Source organism: Chiroxiphia lanceolata, chromosome 20, assembly GCF_009829145.1.
Source record: "Chiroxiphia lanceolata isolate bChiLan1 chromosome 20, bChiLan1.pri, whole genome shotgun sequence".
NCBI lineage: Eukaryota > Metazoa > Chordata > Aves > Passeriformes > Pipridae > Chiroxiphia > Chiroxiphia lanceolata.
Window position 1 is genome coordinate 10268191 of NC_045656.1, and position 6900 is coordinate 10275090.

The 6900-nt window shown below is 53.2% G+C and overlaps 1 protein-coding gene across 2 annotated transcripts in view; it reads right to left on the minus strand.

Moving 5' to 3' along the window:
* ACACA (acetyl-CoA carboxylase alpha) overlaps positions 1–1841 on the minus strand; it is a 117370-nt gene extending 115529 nt beyond the window's left edge. Inside the window, exon 1 of one of the 2 annotated variants that reach the window (XM_032707154.1) lies at positions 1794–1841. The gene's annotated coding sequence lies outside the window, so the exon portion shown is untranslated. The remainder of the gene's footprint in view (positions 1–1793) is intronic. The other variant, XM_032707150.1, reaches the window with a different exon arrangement.
* Between the last annotated feature and the right edge of the window lie 5059 nt (positions 1842–6900).

Below are 6900 nucleotides of genomic sequence, written 5' to 3' on the forward strand. Positions count from 1 at the left end.
CCACACGAGGAGCACTGAGGGCACTGGGTTTGCTCAGCAGGAGCAGAGCAGACCCAGGGCAGAGTCCATCGGGGGCTGCAGCTCCGATCCCTGCTCGGTGTGACAGGGACAGGACCCGGGAACGGCTGGAGCTGTGCCAGGGCAGGGTCAGGCTGGATCTCAGGAACAGGTTCTCCCCCCAGAGGGTGGTTGGCACTGAACAGGCTCCCCAGGGCAGTGGTCAGGAGTTGGACTGGATGATGCTTGTGGGTCCCTTCGAGCTCAGGACATTCTGTGATCCTATGAATGTATGTCCAGAGGGGAGAGGTTCTATAGGTAGCCGGTTTTCACATTTACTGTACTGACATTATACACACAAACCTCAACTTACAAGTAGAAGAGACGCTTCCCAGGTCTCCTCCAGTCAGATGTGTCTGTGCCAATTCCAAAAATCAGAGAGTCACAGAATATCCCAAGTTGGAAGGGACCCACAAGGATCAGGGAATCCTGGAATGGTTTAGGTCGGAAGGGACCTTAAAGCTCACCTCATTCCACCCCCTGCCACAGACAGGGACACCTTCCAGCAGGTCAGGTCACTCCAAGCCCCATCCAACCTGGCCTTGGACACTTCCAGGGATGGGGCAGCCACAGCTTCTCTGGGCAGCCTGCGCCAGGGCCTCCCCACCCTCACAGGGAAGGATTTCTTCCCAGTATCTAATCAAGTCCAACTCCTGGCCCTGCACAGACACCCCAACAATCGCACCCTGTCCCTCAGAGCATCGTCCAAATGCTCTTTGAGCTCTGTCAGCCTTGGGGCCATGACCAAACCCTGGGGAGCCTGTTCAGTGCCCAGTCACCCTCTGGGGGAAGAACCTTTTCCTGATATCCAACCTAAAACTCCACAGAGACCGAAAAAAAAGCCCATATTTACAATTCTCCTAGTTTGCTAAAACACTCGAGACTGTCTAAATCCCACTGCTTTTGAGAGAATTTGGCATCACTTAAACCAGTTTGCTGAGTATTTCCTGCCTGCTAAACCAGAACACACTCCACTCACACTCCGGATACTTTTTTTTAACGCGGCATTTTTCATTTTAAACTTCCCCGAGAAGACTTAAAGAGACTCGCCGCGAAAAGGTGAGGCGGAGAACAAACAATTCGCTTTGCTCCGCAAACCCGCTTTTTACAACTTCGCCGCTCTTGAGCATCCCGGGGTGGGGGGGGAGGGCGTCCCCTGAGCACAACCAGACTCGAACGCGAGGTCCTGAAAGCCCGAGATCCTGAAATTCCCCCCCGGGGCTGGGAGAAGGATGGGATGGGATGCGCCGGGCTCGCTCCCCGCCGCCCACGTGTTGTTCCACCGCGCGGGGAGCGCGGGGCGGCCACGGCAGCGGCGGGACCGGCGGCACCGGACGGGGGGAGACCGGGTAGGAACCCGGAGGGAACCGGGGGAGAACCGAGAGGGAACCGGGGGAGAACCGGCCGGCGCCGGGAGCCCCCCGCCCACCCCCGCCTGCGGAGCGGCACCGGCACCGGGCCGAGGAGCCCCGAGGCGGCGGCGCTCGGTGCTCCATCTCCCGCTGGCTCTTCCCGGTACGGCCCGGCATCCTATTACATCCCGCCGGCCCGGCCGGGCACGGCATGGCCTGGCACGGCATGGCCCGGCCATCTCCCGGCGCCTGGCCAGCTCCCGCCCGCCCGGCCCAGCCCCAACCGCGCAGCGCCGCGCCCGCCGGTGCCGCGGAGGCCCCCGCTGTGTGCCCTCCCTCGCCGTGTGTCCCCCCCCCCGCCGCCGGTGCCCGCCCCGCCCTCACCTCACGGTGCCGGTGCAGCGGAGCCGCCGCGGGCCCCCGGCCTGGCGCTCCCGCCGCCACGCCCCCGGACACGCCCCCTCCCGCGCAGGCCACGCCCCCCGGTGGTGTGATCGGGGTTACTTGAGGTCAGGGCCCGCCGCGGGCCACGCCCCATCGTGCGCAAGGCGCGCTCCCATTGGCCGGCGGGCGGAGGGAGGGGGCGGGGGGCGTGGCCACGCCCCCCGCCCCCTCCCTCCGCCCGCCGGCCAATGGGAGAGCGCGTGTGGGGCGGGGCCGAGTGTGGCCTGAGCGGGGGGGGGGCGGACACACCCCCTGGACACGGGACCCCCCCCAAATCCGGGACCCCCCGAACAGGGATCGGTGATCCAGGGACTGCGGCAGCTTGGGCGGGAAAGGCTGAGGGAGCTGGGCCTGCTCAGCCTCGAGAGGAGACACCATAAAGGGGGCCCCATCCGTGTGGAGGGGTCAGAGAAATTGATCCCATCCCATCCCATCTGCTGGGGGGGGCACAAGAGGAATTGATGCCCAAAAATTTCCACCTGGACAATGAGGAAGAACTTCTTTGTTGCGCTGAACAAGTTGCCCAGGGAGGGTGTGGAGTGTCCCTCACTGGGGATATTCCAGAACCATCCCGCACGCAATCCGTGTGCTCTGGGATGGCCCTGCTGGAACAGGGAGGGGGGACCAGACGGGACACTGCGGTCCCTTCCAGCCTGGCCCACCCTGTGAGGACCCCAGCCCGGCCAGGTCCTTGCACACGAGAGCCCCGCGTGGCCGCTGCCCTGTCCCTTCCCTTGGCACAGGCAGGGGACAGAGCTGATAACAGGTGGCAAGGACGGGGCAAAGCACTGCCAGCGCCCTTCCTGCCTGTCTGTGACCTTTAGTTGCCTGTGCTGCAGACATCCGATGGATTAAAGAACCACCCCCTCCTCCTTTTTCTTTTTTTTATCTTTTTTGTTTTATTTGAACTCTGAGGCATTACGGGGTTGGTGCCATTTAACTGGGATGAGTAACGCGAGTTTAATTCCCGATGCTGCTGGATCTGGTCACCCGTGCAGGCTGATCCTGCTGGAGCCCGGGGGGTACAAAAGCCCAAGGACCTGCACAAACAGCTTTGGGGGCTCTTCTAACAGTCTTCAGGCAGGGCCCATCACTGCCAGCCCTTCCAGGGATGGGGCAGCCACAGCTCCTCCTCATGGGGAAGCAGGGTTTTCCTGTATCATTTATATTTTTGGGTTCTTTATTCCTGCACTTCGGAGCCCACCCTGGCTCTGGGACAGCCTCAGGCTCACAGACACTCCAGCAGCTGGAACAGCGAGTTTCCTGAGCCACACACTCCAGGGCCAAACTCCAGGCAATTTCTTTTTAAGATGCATTTCAAGACTGAGGCAATGTTAGAGGGTGTGAGACTGTGCTTGAGGAAACTACACCGACTTGGGAGCACGTAGGGGGATATGTGCCTGCTGCAGGCAGGAATTACACAGCCAGAAAATCTTATTTGGGGCTTTGTAGCTAATGAAATTACTGGGGGAACAGACCATGTTCTCACATCCATCCATCCAGACCAAATCTGGAATATTCGGGCATGGACACTGTTATTTATAGATATAAATGTGTCTTTTACAAAAATAATCTTCCTCTGGTGAAGCATTTTTGTGAAGGAGTTAAAAGAGAAAAGTTGTCAATCACCTCCAGTCCCAAATCCCAGCTCCTGCAGAAGTGAGGGGGAGTGCTTGGCTTGCTGAGGGATTGGTCCCAAATCACTGATAATAACCACATACAGACCTTACAAAACCTGGGATTACGACAGGTGCTGAGTTCATCCTCCCTGGTGCTCCCAGAGCTCCAGGCGTGCTAAAACCTGCACCTGCACACTGCCTGTCTGCCCTGCCCAGTGCTCCCAGCCAGGCACAAACACTGGGGGGGGAGGGATTGCTTCACACACCGAAATCCTGCGGCAACGCTCCCATCCAAGGGCAAAGAGAGGCACGAACACGTGGAAAAGAGCAAGTTAAACACATTAACCTGAAAAACCCCGTGGGGTTGGAAGGTGATGTTTTTGGGGCTATGAAGATGGTGAAGGGTCAGGGGGAGTAGCCATGTGAGGGGTGGCTGAGGGCACTTGGTGTGTTCAGCTGGAGCAGAGCAGACTGAGGGGAGACTCACCAGGGGCTGCAGCTCCTCCCGAGGGGCAGCTCCGACCCCTGCCCAGTGTGACAGGGACAGGACCCAGGGAACAGCTGGAGCTGTGCCAAGGGGGTTTAGGTTGGATCTCAGGAACAGGTTCTCCCTCCAGAGGGTGATCAGGCACTGGAACATCACATCACAGGGCAGGACAGTTGTTGTATACATACAGCAGAGAATAGATCCCAAAATATTCCTTATGTTACATTACACAAGCAAACAAAAGCTCTGGGCTTTATCTTTCCCACCTGCTCTTCCCACTGAATCCAGCAAGAAAATCTCACCTCACTGTGAAGAGGTGGTGGTGGTGGGACACTCCCTAGAAGGATGTGATTTCAGAGCAATTACCATATGTGATTTGGAACATATTGCAGGGTAAGGAATACCCAGTGATGACTACTGGCCATGCTGAATCAAATCCCATATTTAGGACAGCTGAGGGGGTTTTGCTGTGACTTACACAGGAGCAGAAATGATTCAAAATGTCCCTCAATTCTTGACTGAAGTAGTTGTAAAGGATTAGGTAAAAATGTGTCCAAGCTTCAAGTTGTCTCACTGAGAGGGCTGTCAGGCAGCACTAATCTGTGTTTTAATACAAACACACAGATTCAAGAAGTTCAGACCCACTTTCCAACAGTTTTACTGGATTTGGAATCATAACCACACTCTGCTTTGGAGATGGGCTGGTTAAATCCACGCCTTTTCCTACCATGCCCAGAAATTGGACACAGGACATTATTTACTCTCATTCCATGACTTACAAGCACGTGCACTGTGAACACGTGCCACTCTGTTTTCTCAAAACAAGGAAGTTTGGCCTTAGGAAAGCACGTAAATAAACTAAAAAAAAAAACCACAGGGAAATTGATTTTACCTTTCATGACGCCAAATTCGGGTTCCACCAGGCTCTGATAACATCCCCAGGGCAAACACAGGGCAGATCATCCCAGGTGAGGGGGGCTGGTGACACATCCAGCCTGGCACTGCTCATGCCCTGGCAGGCAGGTAATGGAGAGAAAGGTCAGATCCCTTCTTAAAGCAATATCATGGTTTAGCTGTTTTACAAGAAAAGCCTTATAAATGGAATGTTAATCTTCACAATGCTCAGGTCTGCCTGTTTTCAGGGACAATCACTCACACACCACCACATTCTCTCCAGGTGAGCTGCCATCACTAACACAGTCCACGAGATGGGCTGTTCCTGGGCCCAAGGGTCCCTACAGCTCCAGGAAGTGCCCTAAATCCTCCTGTAAAGCTGCAAAGCCTCAGCATTCCCAGCCCAGGGAGAGAAGCTGCAGAACAAATGAGAAAGTGAAAGTGAACATCCAGTAGCGGTACAGGAAAAAAAAACACATTAAAAATAAACATTTGGTTTGTCATTATTTATAATCTGATTCTCCTTCCGATATTTTTGCATTTTTACAGGCTGAATTTTGCATTCCTAAGGATTTCTATCTTGAGCAAATTGCATAAAAATTAGTGAGTATAGAAATACAGCCTAAAAAAAGGATACTGAAGTGCATGAGGGCAAATTTATCAGCAAGGCCTCCTGGGCATGGAGTACATCCAATGGTCCTCACATCAGCTGTGCTACTGGAGATTCCCAAACCACCTTATCTTTTCACACCTTTACTACAGTGGGTTTTGATGTTGTTGGTTTTTTTTTTTCTCAATCCTACTCTCAGCTTTTCAATTTTAGATGGAAAAAATCATTGAACTAAAGCAGCTGAATACACTGAAATAAAAAACCTGCAAAAGAACGCAAAGAGAATGTTTTACACCACCTGATAAGACTGTAAATATTAAATATTTACACTGAAATCCATCCTGACCCACCATGAATATCTGAACTAAACAGGCATGCAAAACAAACACTGACACACAAGCCCTTGAGGCTCCCATTTGCTCTCATTTTAAACTTAAACATCCTAAGTAATATCAATGCTTATGGAAAAGTTCTCTGGGGTCTCTGGAGTCTCAGCCACTTGAAATGTCGGCGGTTATTTGTAACTGAACAGAAATATTTTATCCTTCTGTGCTTGGGGACACAAACCTGTGGTTATTCAGCATTTGAAAGCCACAAGCTCCGCAGGAAAAGGTGATTTCCATCGCCCCCGTGTGTCTAACGCAGAAAACGCCAATTTTCCAAAAAAAAAAAAAAATCCACCCCACAGCCTGGAGAAATCCCAGCAGGACTTCGTGATTCACCTGCAGACAGTGGCCTGGTAACGATCCCACTTATTTCTGTATGTGTGGCCTCTGGGTTTGGTGGGCACAGGTGCCCCCCAGAGCTGTTGTGTTCCACCTGGGGCAAGACCTTACACAAAAATATCCAAAGCCATGGTCATCCATGGCTGCAGGTCTCACCTGAAAACATCCATCACCTTTCCCTCACCTCTCCCTGGGAACAGCAGGAACCAGCTGTTCACCCATATGTTGATTCCTTCCATTAACCACTCGGAGTCTTAATTCCCAGATGCAGGAAAAACCTGTTAGCATAAGCAATAAATATTTCACTGACATTCCAAACTCTGCCTCTCCCAACTTCTAATTTTTTTCTCATAATTTTTCACATGCATTTGGAGCCTGGGCAAAAGGAAAAGGAAATAAATTCCGGTATTTTTAGTCTTGCTGTTAAATTCCAACAGGGAACATAGGTGGGCAAGAGGGAAGGGCTTCAAACTGGTAGAGAGGAAGGTTAGATGAGATATTAGGAAGAAATTCTTGGCTGTGAGGGTGGTGAGGCCCTGGCACAGGTTGCCCAGAGAAGCTGTGGCTGCCCCATCCCTGGAGTGTCCAAGGCCAGGTTGGACAGGGTTTGGAGCAACCTGGTCTAATTAACAGCTAATCTAACCCTGCCCTCCTTTAGCTTAAGGTTTTGTGTAAGCATAAACCCAAGTATAAATACTTGAGGTCCCTGTGA